A 15,212-nucleotide genomic window follows, 5' to 3' on the forward strand; every position below is an offset into this window, starting at 1 on the left:
CGAGCCTTTCTCATAGGTATTACGCACATTTAACTCGGAAATCCCGTAAAACCTTCGCTCTTGTGAAATGCAATTCTAGGGTCACCGTATAGATGGCGCCAGCGTGCCAGTACGTTTTTTCGTCCTAAGAAATTTTAAAAAGTTTCAACAGGTCTCGTCTCTCTCGGTCGTACTTGCTTGCAAGAGTGTGAACGGGCCTTTATACTTCTCCTGAACTGACCGTATACTTCTGCCTAATCAAATAAAAAGAGGTTTGTTCAACTAATCGAAGAAAAGGAGGTTTGTTCAAACACGTGTCTCCGAGTTTTCCACGCGTGCACGCTGGTGCACGCGTGCACTACAGTGCATGCGTGCACTGTAGTGGCAATTTTGCGTATGACTTTTTTATGATGTAAAAATTGGTAGGGAGTAGCCAACACGTTGAAGTCATTGCCAGCAACTCAATCTGCTTTCACATGTCAATAAAGAAGCATAAATTCTTCGTGATGAATAATTTTCTTATTCGGGAATGCATGAGGTATAGCACAACAAGGCCGTAAGCTCTACAAATAGCAAAAAAAAAAAAAAAAATTGTATCCAGTAAGCATTTGGGATACCGTGCCCGTCAATTGAAGTTACCAAATTTGTTAAAATATACAAAATAAAATATTTTAGTTCCTCACTGGCTCTTTTCATACTTCAGTGTAGCTTATAACTTTTCCAGACGACGAAAGCAATTCAGCCCCACGTGGACCAATGCAAACGCGGGGCCGGAGTGAGTGACAGCGCCCGGGATGGGCACCTATTGACTCTTCGTTGCCATAGCACTCAACGTTCTTGAAGTTATTTTGAAACTAGGTATAAGACTAAGAATCGGTTTGCGTGATGTAGTAAATGATCAGACCCTAAGTTCGATTGTATCCTGGGGCCCTAAACTCGTCAAACACAAAGTTGGAATCCAATGTTCGCGGAGTGCGCGGATTGGACGTCCGCGTAAAAAGCGCGAAGTCATCGTCGTGATAAGCCAATCGATGCGCTCTGTCAACTTTGGCCTCAACTTTGTGTTTGACGAGTTTAGGGTCCCTGGTTGTCATAATCATGGCTATCTGTTATCATCGTTGTCAATGTTTTAAAATTGGCTATTACGTGGCTTATCAGTCATCTTAGAAAAAAAAAAGTTCATATCGGCGTGTGGTCGTGTTATCTCCACTGCGTTGCGTACGTTAAAGACCACAGATCCACAGTCGTCCTTTGCTGACAAAATTTCTATAGAGTCTACAGCGTCATCCAGTGTCGCCGTACCTCGCAGGCATGCCAATCTGGCCATCTAGACATTCAACGTCGAGTGTGTTTTTTCTTTTCGGGCACTAATCAATGCAGTCTGTGACATGACATCAAATGTAAAATTCGTGCTTCTAACCCGGGAAAAGTCATCGCAAAAAACAAAAACAAAAATCGAAAATGATTAATTTTTAATAATTAATTGAATTCCTGTTTACAAATTTAGAATTTCTCTCTCTCTCTCTCTCTCTTTATCTCCTTTAACGCTTCCTCACACGTTGAAAAGACCTCAGTGCCGGCAAGTTATGTCCGGAAACGAACAAAATAAAGGTTTTGTCAGTGTCCGCACTCTGTAGTCCCGTCATTATATGTGTTCCTAAAAGAAATTTGCAGCGCGCACCGTCGATATACAAAGTACAAGTCGCCTATTCGAACCCATGTCGATAGGTTTCAAAAAACTTTTTTCGCTTATTAAGAAGAGCGGCTGTAATTGTGTCTCGACGTCAAGAAAACCACTCCTAGCTAAGCATTCCATAGGACTAATATTGTTTTGTGGATTAATGAACGAATAAATAAACTTCATTGCTGTGGAGTCCTCCATAATTTATTATCGCGGAGGATTACCTCTATATTCTTTACAGACCTTTTGGCTAGCCCTTCAGAACATGACGCAGCTATACAGCTACTTTTTAATATGCAAGGATTGTGCCCGATACTTAAATTTGAAGGAATTAACGGTTATTTTCGGCATAAAGGCGGCACCTGGCGGCGGCCGCATGAAATTACTTCGGAGAAACGTCCTTGGTGTTCTCCAAGCCGGCACCAAAAGCACCCTATGGAAGTTCTGAACGTGCGCGAGCTGCTCGCACATCCACTAAAATGTTGTCTACTATTTCGCATGACCCCGTATTCTATAAGGCCTATCCAAGCTTCCGCAGCTAGGTGGAAGGATAGTTTACTCATGCTCAAAACTCTTCTCAGAAGCAAGACCTTAACCATCAAGGACATACCTTAAGAATTTGTGTTAACTATATATCACTCCGAAAAAAGCCCGTGCTTTTACTTTCCCGCACAACACCTCGGAGAGCCAATCACCGCAACTTATACGGAGGCAGCTCAGCGAATGACGATGCCTTTAAAGAAAAAAAAACAACAACAACAACAAAAAACAAAACGCAGTCTGAGTTGTGACATTAAGCAATGCAAGCGTGACGTTTTGCATTGCTTAATGTCACAACTCAGACCGCGTTTTTTTGGTCTAACATATGTCTTGGCATCGTCATTCGCTGAGCGGCCTCCATACGTTGTGGTGACTGGCTCTCCAAGTGTTGTGCGGGAAAGTAGAAGCACGGACGTTTTTTTAGAGTGTATAGATTATGCTTCCTTGCTTTTGGTCGTTTTTCCAAGTCACAGAGAAACAAAATATGGACGATTTCAGCGTTAAAAATTGATTCCATGGATAAATTGCACAACACAAAAAAAACTTAGGCGGTACAATTTGTAATTTAAAATGTTACGCCACCCGCTGGCGTTCAGTTATTTTCTACTTGGGGAAACTCTGGGTACCGTAAGTTTTCAAGAAATTACTTAATTTATGTATACTTTTTTTATTGAAAAGGGAAGATGCCAGTCAAGCGTTTCTTTAAAGCTGCTCATGAATTTCCTGAGGTTTAAACATTTGAAGAATTGTTCATATTTCATCAAAACTAAAAACATGAAAACATTTTCTTTGTTGTAGTGGTTTTTTTTTTTGTTTGTCTTTAAATAAAAAGTGAAGGGAAGGGCTGGCTCATTCGAGGGATTCGAAAATTTTGGACAACTAGCGCAACTCATATACAGTTTTAAGTAGAAGGGCCTATATAAGTAGATGTTTCCAGTAAGACGGTTACACAAGTACCTAGTATTTAGGAGATAAAAGTAACGAGTGACGAGCAAGGGAATTGTGGCATGTATAGTCACCCCAATACTGAATGAACGCCCATCATGCATTCACACATGCGTCCACAGATAAACGTAAACCGGGCCAGGTTAAGCATGCACGTAAAGATGCACTTGGGTAAAGCACACGAGTCATTACAACATACCCAAGGGCTCGACACACAGGAACATACAACAGGAAATACATGTGGGGTATAATTGGCAGTCTGGCTCAACACATATAGGATCGCCATATGATGACGTCACGAGCGGGCCTTGTCTTCTTGGCGGGATTCATTCAATCCCCCAGCCCTGCACGTTTCCATCTGGATTAGCATTTTATACCGCCGCGTAAGGTCGTGTATCACAACTGTGTGGCACACGTTAAAAAAAAAAAAAAGAAAAGAAAACCTCTCGGGGACATTGCACTGGCTAAATTTCTCATCTACAGAGGAAACACTAGGCCTCCATTAGGTCTAACGTCCAACTGTCTCAACATGCGCACAACACGATCCTTTTTTTTCTGCACATCTTGATTGCGCACGAGTTCAGAATTACGGGCACTCTCATATTTTTTTGTTGTTTCTGTCGTGAGATCAGAATTACAGTGATTTACGCAATGCTCCGATTTGTAGACACTACTTATACCATATTGATCTTAATGAGAATATGTGACATGGTTGAGGGTGTACGACATAACAGTGGCGTATATACAGGCCAGCAACGGCCGATGACACAGCGAAACAGCGATGGGACGCGGAAGGCATCGCGAGCAGCAGTGTGCCCCGAACCTACGGAAGTGCGAGATCGACCAGTTTCGACATTTCCGAATTTCTATCGCAAAGTTCGACGGAAGTTCGGCTGAAGTTCGACTATGATGCGCAGGCGCGGAAATGGAAAAAGAGCTGGCGCCACCTACGGAGAACGGGTACAATATTTATCGTTCGTAATGCTTCACATTACAAAACATCATTAAAAAAAATAGAGTCTGCAAACACTATTTACCGCAATATCTGTGGTTTGAATACCGCAATATCCGTGGTTCGAATACCGCAATATCCGTGGTTCGAATACCGCAATATCCGTGGTTCGAATACCGCAATATCCGTGGTTCGAATACCGCAATATGCGTGGCTCGAAGCACGGATCCCGCGGTGACTCGCGTTCAAATCTGTGCGCAGATCCTGTCTTTTATATGACGTATATGCAGTAGGACTGTGGCTTAGAATGGGATGCGTTTGATTCTATGATGCGTAAAGCATAAAAGGAATAACTACAAAAATATTTTCTCGCAAATATTAAAAAAAAAGTTCGCGTAGAAATCGGCGAGCACTGTCCAGGGAGTCGAACATTGTCTACCGTGGACAGACGTTTGAAGGTTCGTCGGACCTGCCGAACTTCCAGGTTTCGACAAGTGTTGCCAGGTTCGCCGACTCAGTCGAACTTCCAGGTTTCGCCCAAAAAGTTGGCGACCTCCCTAATCGCGAGACATTACGGGGTCGAGGCACGCCACCGTCGACGTCATCTGGGATTCAAATCACGCGTTCACGTTGCGGACGAGTCCTATGACCCGGTCGAGGACGTAAATTGCCAGGTACGAAACTACCGGTGGCCACGGCCTTTCGCCCCCGCCGTGTGGACCTCGGGTTTGCTTTTTCCCGGGAGTTTGCCGCTAGTTTCGTATTCCGGCAACGTCGTTCGCTTCCTTGCCTTCTTGTCGCCTCTTATGTATGGCAGCACGAAAACGGTATCGCTTCTGTCGTCGCATCCTGGGCCTCTGACAACGTACGAAAGATCTAGTCTGGGGTGAACCGTGGGCACCGTGTTACTACAGCAATATCACCCAAAAAAACAGAGCCTGAACACCCCTACCCCTCCCCCCTCCCCCCCCCCCCCCCCGGCACTTCCTCCCCCAATGTTACCACTGGTCGTGAAGTCCGTCTTCCTTATTTCTAGTAATCGCAAAAAAAGTGCGTTTATTTTGCGGGAAAAAAGGGCAATTAGTCGTTTATTTCTTGCACATCCGGCAGCTGTAATAAGGGACGATAAATCAAGTAGGAAATCAGCCTAATTTTTTTTTTCTGGCACGAGAGTTTTTTTTGGTACTGCGCATCAGAGGAAGTCTCAAGCCCAGCCAATAGAGTGTCGTTTCGTCACGTCAGATAATAGTCTCGACCAATCGGCGATGTTTTCCCGCTACCGCACGGAACCGCGGAGGCATCTGACGCACACGTGAAAACAAGCTTGTTAAAGGTGGTACTCCGGCGATTTCTTGAGCTACCTCAACTAATAATATTTTCACAATCCCAGGCCTTTAACCCTTTTTTGAGGTAGGATATTTAGCATCGCGAAATTTGGAATAGTTATCGCAAACTCGGCAAAATGGAAATGGTGCCAAACAACCAACCTTCAAACGTTCCCGCGTTTTTTTTTTGTTTTTTTTTTTTAGTGCCGTGATATCAGTGGCAGGCAGGCTTGTTAGTCGAGCCAGAGCACCCCTTGTAAAGCCGCAGTCGAACAGCTCCCACGATCGTACCAAAGACAGCCTCTTCGCTGCCGACATGATCAGACAAGATGTCGGCGGACACCCCTTACGTACGTTCGAAGTATTTTTGCAGTTTCACGCACGTTCACTCGGAACATTTCTGCAGACAGTGTTTGTCTGTGCAATGTGACCGTCAAACAAGGAACAAACACGCCCCAGACATTCTCTGTGTAAATAATTACAAAAATAAAAGGCGAGCGCAAAATATCCCAGTTTCGTAAAATGACCGGCTGATTAATTCTGCCGCTTCTTTGTGTAACATTACCTCCTGCTCCCGCCCTATTTCGACATCAAAGAGCCGTGTTGTTTTTTTTGTTTTTTTTTTTTGTTTCTCTCACCATTAACAAAGTCGCTATACTGCTATTTCCGCCGAAGATACACACTGTCCTTATAGATGTTTACTCTAGAAACATGATAGTTTCATATAGTCTCTAGTGTAAGGCGTGTTCCTGCTCCGAGCAACGTCCCAGACTTCTTGTTTACAGAAGGGCCACTTGGCGCAGCGCGTGTCTTCCCTTCGCCTGTCGTTGACGAAACTCAACTCGGACCCGTTCTTCAACAGCTGTTACCAAAAAGAAGAAAAATAAATAAATAAAAAAACTACACACAACGAAGCGAAGGAAGTAAAACGAGAAAACGCGAAGTATACGAAACTGACGGTTGTCGACGTCTCCGGCGAGCGGTCTCTTCTCTAGGCAACCATCGATTAGGGGCGAGGTAGACTGCGCATGTGAAGTGCGCATGTCAGGCGTCCGCTGTGTATGACAGCTGTCTCGAGACGTTGGCGGTGCGTCTTCGCTTCCGTCGAGTCTTCGCTGACACGTTGCGCGCGAATAGGGTGATGTAGTTATGAAAGGGATCTCGCGCCCGGATGCAAAACAAGGTTCGTGTGTACATAGCGACGGGCAGGTTTTTTTCTCCCTTGTCGGCTTCTTTTCTTTTTTTTTTTTTTTCTGGTACACGGGCGTTCTTAGAAGATAACAAGGTCCAATTACCTACAGCGTGTAATTAGCTGATGCTTTAGCGAGCGTCGTCTTAGAGCGAGAGAGGGCCCGACACGAGAAGAACTCACGTTTCGTGGAGTTCATCTCACGCGTGAGATTTACGACGTGGAAGCGAAGCGATGTGCAAAGGGGGGACACGGCTAGCATGATTGCGCGATCGCCATTTTTTTTTGTCATTAAGTGAACTAATTTATTCGGATATTTATGCATTCCTAGAATTTTAGAGATCGACACCGACACGACAAGGAACACGGGGTGTGACACCTTTCTTTGTATGCAATTCATAAATGGTAATTTTTATGACTGCCGAAATACCGAAGATGCATTGCAACGAAGAGAACTTGAACGCGTGGTCTCGGCGAGTGAAGTTTAGCAGCTCACGTGACTTGCCAAATCTCTGACGTCAGTATCCTGCAGGCTCCTTTCTTGGTCACGGTTTAAATTGGCTTTTACCTTGAAGGTGCGGCATTGTATTGAGATACTCATCGGGTAATCGAAACTACCACGGTAGTGGGACGAGTCAAGTGTGGTATCATAGTGGTATCAACTTCGGTGATGTTCGGCGCTTGCCTCTTCAAGGAAATTCTGATAAGGCGTCGCGAATAATTGCAGCCCACAATATACACACTGAGAAAAAAAGAAAAAAAGTAGAAATCACGAGGTCATGAATATCGTACGGATCGCCAACCGCGTGACGTCACTTCCGGTGTCGTCTGAAGAATTTCGTGCATGAAACGATTTGCCTTAGTTGCATCGTAGATCCGTGTTTTCGTCTTTGAACTGGTCCAGAGATCTAAAAGACGCATTATCAATTTGATTCGGACCACCGAGGACCTGTCTGAAATAAAAACAATCAGTACCAATACACTTCGCCGTATCATGGATAGATATTAGCAGTTCTGAGCACAAAGATGGGGAGCTCGGGATGGTTGAACAAGAGAAACTAAATCTCCAAGGCTAGGGATAAATCGAGGGACGACAAGTGACGGGAGTCCTAAACAGAGCTGTGTTTGAGACTCCTGTCTTGCGTCGTCCCTTGTTCTCCCCTCGGAGTTTTAGTCTTTCTTGGCAGTTCTATTGTTTTACAAAATGAATTCTCCCTTTTTTGATCTCTTAAAAAAGAAAGGGGGCGGGAGAAAAATGTGAGTATTTTAGAAATTAATATAGGCAAACAATATGTCAAAATTAAGAAAGGAGATGTTTGTAATTCCACGGAAATGCTTGGCTGGGCATGGGGCCCGCCCCTCCTCCCGAAATCTTCCATTTTGCTGGGGTCTCCTCTCCCCCCTCCCCCTCATACGGCATTTTGTCATGGACGCCTCCCCCTCCTCCGAAACAAAATTCTGGCTACGTGCCTGGCTGTATGTGTAAGTTATATGAACTGTAGCCCAGCAAATCTGCGTTGCCAGACACGATTTGGCTTAAGTTTTATCTTTCAATTTGTTTCTAGATAAAGTTTTCCCCGCTGCGTTATTTCAAAGGAAATACTTCTGGTGTATATATTAGGAATAGATTTCTTTTACCCGATGCCTACAATAAAATTACCGCAGATAGTAGAGAGGCCCAGCGGGCGGGTGCTCAATCCAATTCTCTATAGTGACAAGCGCTCCTGTCGGCACTGCAAAGCTTTCCGAGTATTTTAGGCGTCGTATTCGGACCTTCTTAAGGTATCCGACACATCTACTGCACATTGTTTTCGGAATACCGTTTCCCTTGAGGCTAACGAACGTTAGGGACGTTCAGGGTACCGACACGTGAGCCATCTCTGCGCTTAAAATAATTGTTGCCCGTTATCCGAAGTTTGGCTCAAAATCACCGAAAACGCTTTCCCGCCCTCCAGAAACGTTACTCTCACAATCCACGGCAAAGCCAACGGATATCGCTATAATGCTCCTTGACACATTTTCGAATTGTGTCGATCCCTAAGTGCGCCAACACTTCACTAAACACACACACACACACACAAATGGCGGCGTTTGTAAGGTTTTTGGAAAAACGCGGTGCCGATACTCCTATTGCGTGGCTCCCCCCCCCAGCTATAGCTTCACATCTATTTTTCTCAGTCGAACCTGTATAGATTAACTCGACTCTCTGCCGCCATATGCCACTGCGGAGATGCTATACCTGTCGTTACTGCGCATGCGCAAAAACCGCTTCTCTCCGAGGGATTCTGGTTTCTGCGGACTCTCCCAGTGTGGGCAAATGCGGGTTGTTTATAAAGAATGTGTTGGTGCTTGCGTCGACACCCTTTGTGCAAAACATTGAGAAGAATCTAACCGTGAAGTGCCCGCCCTTACCTCTCGAAAACGAGAGAGAAAAAAGGTGTAAAAATAAAAGCGAAGTCTACCGATAAGACTTCCTCTTTTCTAATATTCGAGTCGATATGTTTTATGGCAGTCGAAATAAAACGGTCCGTCGTGAAAATGTTAGGATAAATAGTACTTTCATCGAATCTCTCGAGTCTTGGACAGTGGTATACTGCCTTTGTTTCGATTCAATCTCAATTCATAGGGCTCGCGTTGTAGCCTCTAAAAACCTTCGGCACTTTTACGAGTCTTTTACTTTTTTTTTTGTTTTATGGCAGGCAGTTTTTTTCATTGATTTTTTTTAATCTTTTTTGTTCAGTTTGCAGGCTTTCTCTTTTATTCGCACCGTCTTCATTCGCGCAAGTTCTTCATCCGCTCGCCTTTTTTTCTTGACGCTCTTTCTATCCGCGCGCTTTTTATTCGCGCCTTTTTTGGTTTTTCCTCCGCCGAGTTTCGTTGCTGAAGGTGACAGCAAAGAAACGGACGCCCCGCATTTTCGCGTGAGCCGCGGCGGAACATAATGGAAGCGCTGGAGTCTGTCTTGGACAGGACATGAATCATGCCGACCCGTTCTGCGTTGCACGAATCTTCGTTTTTCTCGTGCCCCAGTTTTCTTTTTTTCTTTCTTTGTCTATCGGAAAGACGCATAGTCGTTCGCTCTGCCGACGAAGGTTGTCGCCAAATTCCTGTCGTTTGTCACGTGACTCGCTCGCGGTTATCGCACGGTCGAAAAACGCCGTGCCGGGCAACCGTGCAATATGGCTGACACTCAGTCCAGTCGGATAGAATTGACCGACGAGTTGTGATTGGACCGACATATTGGCAACATTATCCCCCACATACCTATAATCGTTGTAACGAAAGCGGACATTAATTAGGTCGTTAAAAAAATCTTACTTTTTGTTAAAATCGATTTCTACTTCGGAAGATGTGTCCTCTTAGCGGGCTTGCTTTGTAAACATTGTGTAGGTCTATAGAATAAAAGTCGTTAAATTAGCAAAAAACTAAATTCTAATAATTGTTTTTGTTGTAATCCTTTAAACCCTCAAAGATTTACTTTTAACGCAAGTGTGCCTTCCGAGGCGTTCTTTTATTGTCATTGGATGGTTGTATGCACTATTAAGATGGTTATATTTACAATTACTCTCAGTTTAGGAAACGCTTTTTTAAACCTGTCACTGACTACCTGTTTTTGACGTGATGTGTTTTGATGCCGTCCATCGCTGTACAGACGTATTGTTTCGAACATGGACACTAATGTCTCCAAAGCCCTATGTGATTCCCGCGTACAATTTAAAAAGAAATCAGAACTTATTGTTGTACAGGCAAATCCCTAATATTCAAGGTTCCATTATTCAAACACCTGCGTAGTTTTTGCTTGTAGCCTCAAGAATACGGGGCTATAACGTAGCTAATGCGTATCCCTAAAATTGCTGTAGTCAGTGACAGGTTAATGTTTCACTTTAGCAGGGTCGACGCAAGAGAGGCCGTCGCCGTCTCTCCGGCGTTCGTTCTGCTAAAGCGAAGAGGGGTGGCAGGAGCCTCCCCTTAACTTTTAGCGTGTCACCAACTATAGTTCAGTTGTTGGGTTTCCTCAGTCTAACTGATTAGAAAATGAACTATCGTTAGGAAGCAACTTCAGCGTAAGCTTTTGCAGCGTTCCAGAAAATTGCAATGGACATTTTTTTTCACATACAAACGACACCAAACGGCGAAAGCTCGAAGTGCGATTGGCCTCCAGAAGGGGAGATGTGGTACCTCTCTTACAACTCATCTAAGTCGCGGAGGCAGGAGAACTATTGGAACCCCGCTACCGGACGCCAACCGTAGTTCGAACTTTTGCCGCTGCCTGGACCGGCGCGTACTATTATTGAGAGAAGTCCATTGCATTAGAAACAACGCGCGATTAGTAGAAAGGTTTAGAGTCCCCAAGGAATCCATAGGATCTCGAGAGGTTTACGTCACGATCCAAGACTTGAAATCCACGCGTGCAACCGCTTCTGTCCTCAGGTATAGTTACGACACGATTGCTCCACGCCCCGTATATACGCTTCAATAATTCCATAAACTTAAATAGCTTGGTATGTTTGCGAGAGGCGCACATCGGAACCTTGATCATTTTTTCTAACCTTCATGGCTGAAAAATAAGCGGCGTTACTCATACTTGGTAAGCATTAAAAAAGGTAACGGCGTTTGATATGTCAAACGTTAGCTTCAGAGCGATTTGGATGTTACTGACACTTTATTTTAAAGAAAAAAAAGAAAGAGAAAAGAAAGAAAGAGAGAGAGGAATAGCTGCTTCAGAACTGCGAGACATTGTTTCTCGACGTCAAATAAAGGCTGCCATGCACCACCTCAAGTTTCCGCACTCCAGAACATCATCTACATAAAATGGTTGGCAAAAAGTATTAAAGCGACACCGACAGGATATTTATGTTCGCCAGGGTTTTTGTTTGTACGTGACATATGAGACCCCAACTACCCAGAACAGAATCTGTGGCTCGAAATTCGTTTTCTTTCCGCCCGAAAACCGCCGGTCGAGAAGTGGCCGGTTTGAGTCGCGCTCACTCTCTTCTCCGTGGTCACGTGCCGTTGTCAATGGCCTAGACACGGCCACCCAAGATAATCAAAGTCGTCGGTCATCGAAAGCACACACTCAATATTAAAAATAGAAAAAGAAATATGATGCCCATTCTTGGGGCTTCTAAAAAGCTGCAAATACGTTGACAGAAAAAAAAAAAAAGTTGCACAGCCACGTGGTTTCTGGTAACTTTCTCCTCCTCTATATTTCTTCTTCCTCTCCAGTCCAGTTTTGGTTTCGGTTTCGAGCAGTTGCGTTTTTGTTTTACTTTATTAACAACATACATGATTTTTTTATTTTTTTTTTTTTGCCAGGGGGGGGGGGGGGGGGGCTTAGTGTTATTTTTTAGGGAGGACACGTTTTGAACACTGTCCCCTCGTAAGGGAAGCTGTTGGGATTTTGGGAGAGAGATATAGTGAAGTAGAGAGAATTGAGAGGAGCAGAAAGCGAGGAAAAAACTTAAAGGCCGCTCAAAGTGCCCAAAAACCTCAAATCTGCTTGAAAAAAAAAAATTGAGCGTTTTTGCGAGGTCGTTCTTGCTTTAATTCCTTAACTAGTCCCTCCCATACCCCCGTGATCAATTCGGAGCCTTTTAGCGCGCTTGCGAACACGCTGCACAATAATTAGGTAGCGGCGATTCCGGCTGAGAAATAATAATAAAAAAGTCGGTGTTTGACCGTGTTTTTCAGCGCATAATTCAGAGCGTGTAAGCGTGTCTGTCTCCAGCCTCCCGACCGGGGTGCACCTACCCTCGGCGGCGTTGGAGGCTGATAGACACTGTCCTCGTCTTCCTGCTGTTCTTCGTCGACCTGTGCGTCCGTCCCGACGAGGGTGCCGAGCGGCGGGCTCGCGGGCTCGGGCTGCAACGGCGGCAGTCCCGGGAGCTCCGTGTTCGCGTCCACGGTCGTGCAAACGGGCTGTCCCGAACCGTCAAGTACCACCGACTGCATTCTTCGGAGGGCGCGGAGCTCCGCCGCCGCCGACTGCCTCCTCTTCACCGCCTTCAACGAGTACGATTCGAAGGTGTTCCGGATTACCGTCAAGGTCCCGAGAGATCGCCCACCCCCCCGAAACATCGCCCACCCCTCGAAAGATTTCCCATGTAACGCTCTATGAAGGCTGGAGCGTCTGCTTTCCCGCAAAGCAACTGGGAGAGCCGATGGCTACAATCTACGGAGGGCTGGCGAATTACGAGGCTGGAAATATGTATAGAAAAAAAAAGTGTGTGCTATGGCATTGAACGTACGACGGGGATAAGCTGAGCTTGTTGGCTCTACATTAGAAAGAACGAGCTGAACATACAATGCTCAACTGGTTCCTATAATGTTTCTGTAATTGTATGTCCCTATAATTGAATGTTTCAATAATTGTATGCTCATCTGATTATTCCCAATGATATATGGTGAAACATCAAGCTCAGTGCCACAGTAGAGACTGTTTTATAGGCCTGACCTAACCTGAGAAACCGTGTGCTGTGGCGCTGAGCATGGTGGAACGTCATGCTTAGTACCATAGCGCAGTTGTTTTTTTTTTGTTGTTTTTTTGGGGTCTAAACTCAAATTAAGTCTTGTCATTCGCCGAGCTGCCTCTGTAGGTGGCGGCGATTGGCTATCTTAGGTCCTTTGGAGGAAAGTAAACGTTCCAGACCTTATGCAGTGCACGTTTTCCGCTTTTATCCCTCCAATGTGGGTGGGCGTTAATTCGGGATTTTTCGGTAAGTGAATTAGTCGCTGTTGTCAGACAACGCCCGTTTTAGTACATGCCGATCGGGAAACTCGGCTACTTTAGTGTCCGCAGTCCGACAGAACAGAGCACGAAGGTAATAATAGTCAAAGCTTGTTAAAGAACTTGAAATGAGACCTTTGGAAGTCTAACGGTTGGTTCATTAAATTTGTTTTTGAGTATGACCGACTGCATTATGACATTTGTCGTATATATAGCAATCTCGTTGTAAGCAGTCCCATGCGGTCGTTACGCTAGCGGTTAAAGACTGGTTCACGCACTTGCGACTTGTTATGACCGCGTGCCTTAAAATCTCTTGTGACGAAATGACACACTGGTGCCACCTATCGGGTGGCCGGGGAACACTTTCAGCTGCCGTGTATTTCCTATTTCTTTCGCGCGTCATTCTTTCTTTCTTGACTTGGAAAAGCTTTTAACAATATGATCAACCAGCCATTTCTCGTACACAGTACGAACATTTGATCTCGGAAATGCCGCAAATCCTTCGCTCAAGTGAAATGCAGTTCCAAGGTCACCTCATAGATGGCGCCATCCTGCCAGTGTGCTATCTCGTCGCAAGAGATCATGATAACTCGCTCGTAAGCCGACGAGAGTGTGAGAATGGGCCACTACGCTCAAATGCAAATGGCTGAAGCAGCATACAAGGGGCAGGTGGTGATTTTCTTCATCTTAAGCTTGGTCAGGGAAGTTTCTTTGCGTTTTTTGAAGATGTTTAGGTTTATTAGGAGACAGCTTTCCCGAAGAGTACTAGATGTTGCAGGGGGGATTTCTTAAAAATATGCCTTTTAACGTGAGGTCGGCTGCCACTCTGAGTATTGCAGGAGGATTATTGCTGTAAATGTGCGCCTCCTAACTGAGGACTAGATTATGAGCTAGAGACCCCCAGATTGTTTAGAGTGGCGTTGTTATTCGCTGGGGCAAGTCAGATACCCCTGGATGGTTTGGCGCGTGGTCTCCCAAACTTTACATTTTCTGATATTTCGTTTAGTTTAAAGATAGCGCAGCGTCATGTCGTCTTGATTGTTGGACGAACAACTGGTGTCGAATTCCTGGACAAAGAAGACTTTCTGTCCTGTTTAGGAGTGAATATGGTGTTGGTGTGAGAACAAGCAAAAATCTACTGAAAGGTCGTTTTACGTCTTGTGATGTTGTGGAAAAACTTGTAACGGTACACGGATGTGGTCATAAAGCGGCTTTACGTGTGTGTTTCTTCGACAAATTGTACAATTGAAAACGGCCGTGACTCTTGCGATAACAATTTAATGAAGTTTATCAGAACAAGCTCAGCCAACGATCCGTTTGATGTTCCCTAAGGTCGTGTATCACGAATGTCGGTGCTGGGGACGTTTAGGTTTTCGAATTTAGTTAAAGGATGTTTATGTTGTCGAATGTAAACGTCTTGAAAGTACTTATAATATGTTTGCCAAAAGCTTGTATTCATTACTTTGCAGTGTTTGTGAAATTGGTCATGGAAAAATTGGTTTCTGAAATTTTACCGTAAACGTTTTAGCAAGGTTTATAAAGTTCTTTGGTTCAGCTTGCTAGGTTACGTGTTAGCTTTTTGTTTTGTTTTTGTACATAAATATTGGGCATTCAAAGCTTGATGCAGAACAAACGCTTTAGATAAAGTTTAATTCTAGTTTCACGAACTTGTGTTTTAAGAATTTGAGTTCAAAATATTGATGTTTACGTACCAATCCAACGAAGGGCATCTGTCATGACCTCAGCTAGAACATAGGACTAATATTAGTTACCTGGGGATACACGGCTTTAAGATTTTCATTTAAGTATGAGCAAGTATGCCACTTTAGGCAGCAATCTACAAAGTACGGTTAGCGCAGAAAGCTCTGACTCGG

General features: G+C 44.6%; 1 protein-coding gene across 1 annotated transcript in view; it reads right to left on the reverse strand.

Annotated features, from left to right (window-relative positions):
- LOC8024628 (sodium/potassium/calcium exchanger 2) overlaps window positions 1–15,212 on the reverse strand; it is a 185,523-nt gene that overhangs the window by 26,601 nt on the left and 143,710 nt on the right. The window lies entirely within an intron of this gene.

Source organism: Ixodes scapularis, unplaced genomic scaffold, assembly GCF_016920785.2.
Source record: "Ixodes scapularis isolate PalLabHiFi unplaced genomic scaffold, ASM1692078v2 PGA_scaffold11__112_contigs__length_91849675, whole genome shotgun sequence".
Lineage (NCBI taxonomy): Eukaryota > Metazoa > Arthropoda > Arachnida > Ixodida > Ixodidae > Ixodes > Ixodes scapularis.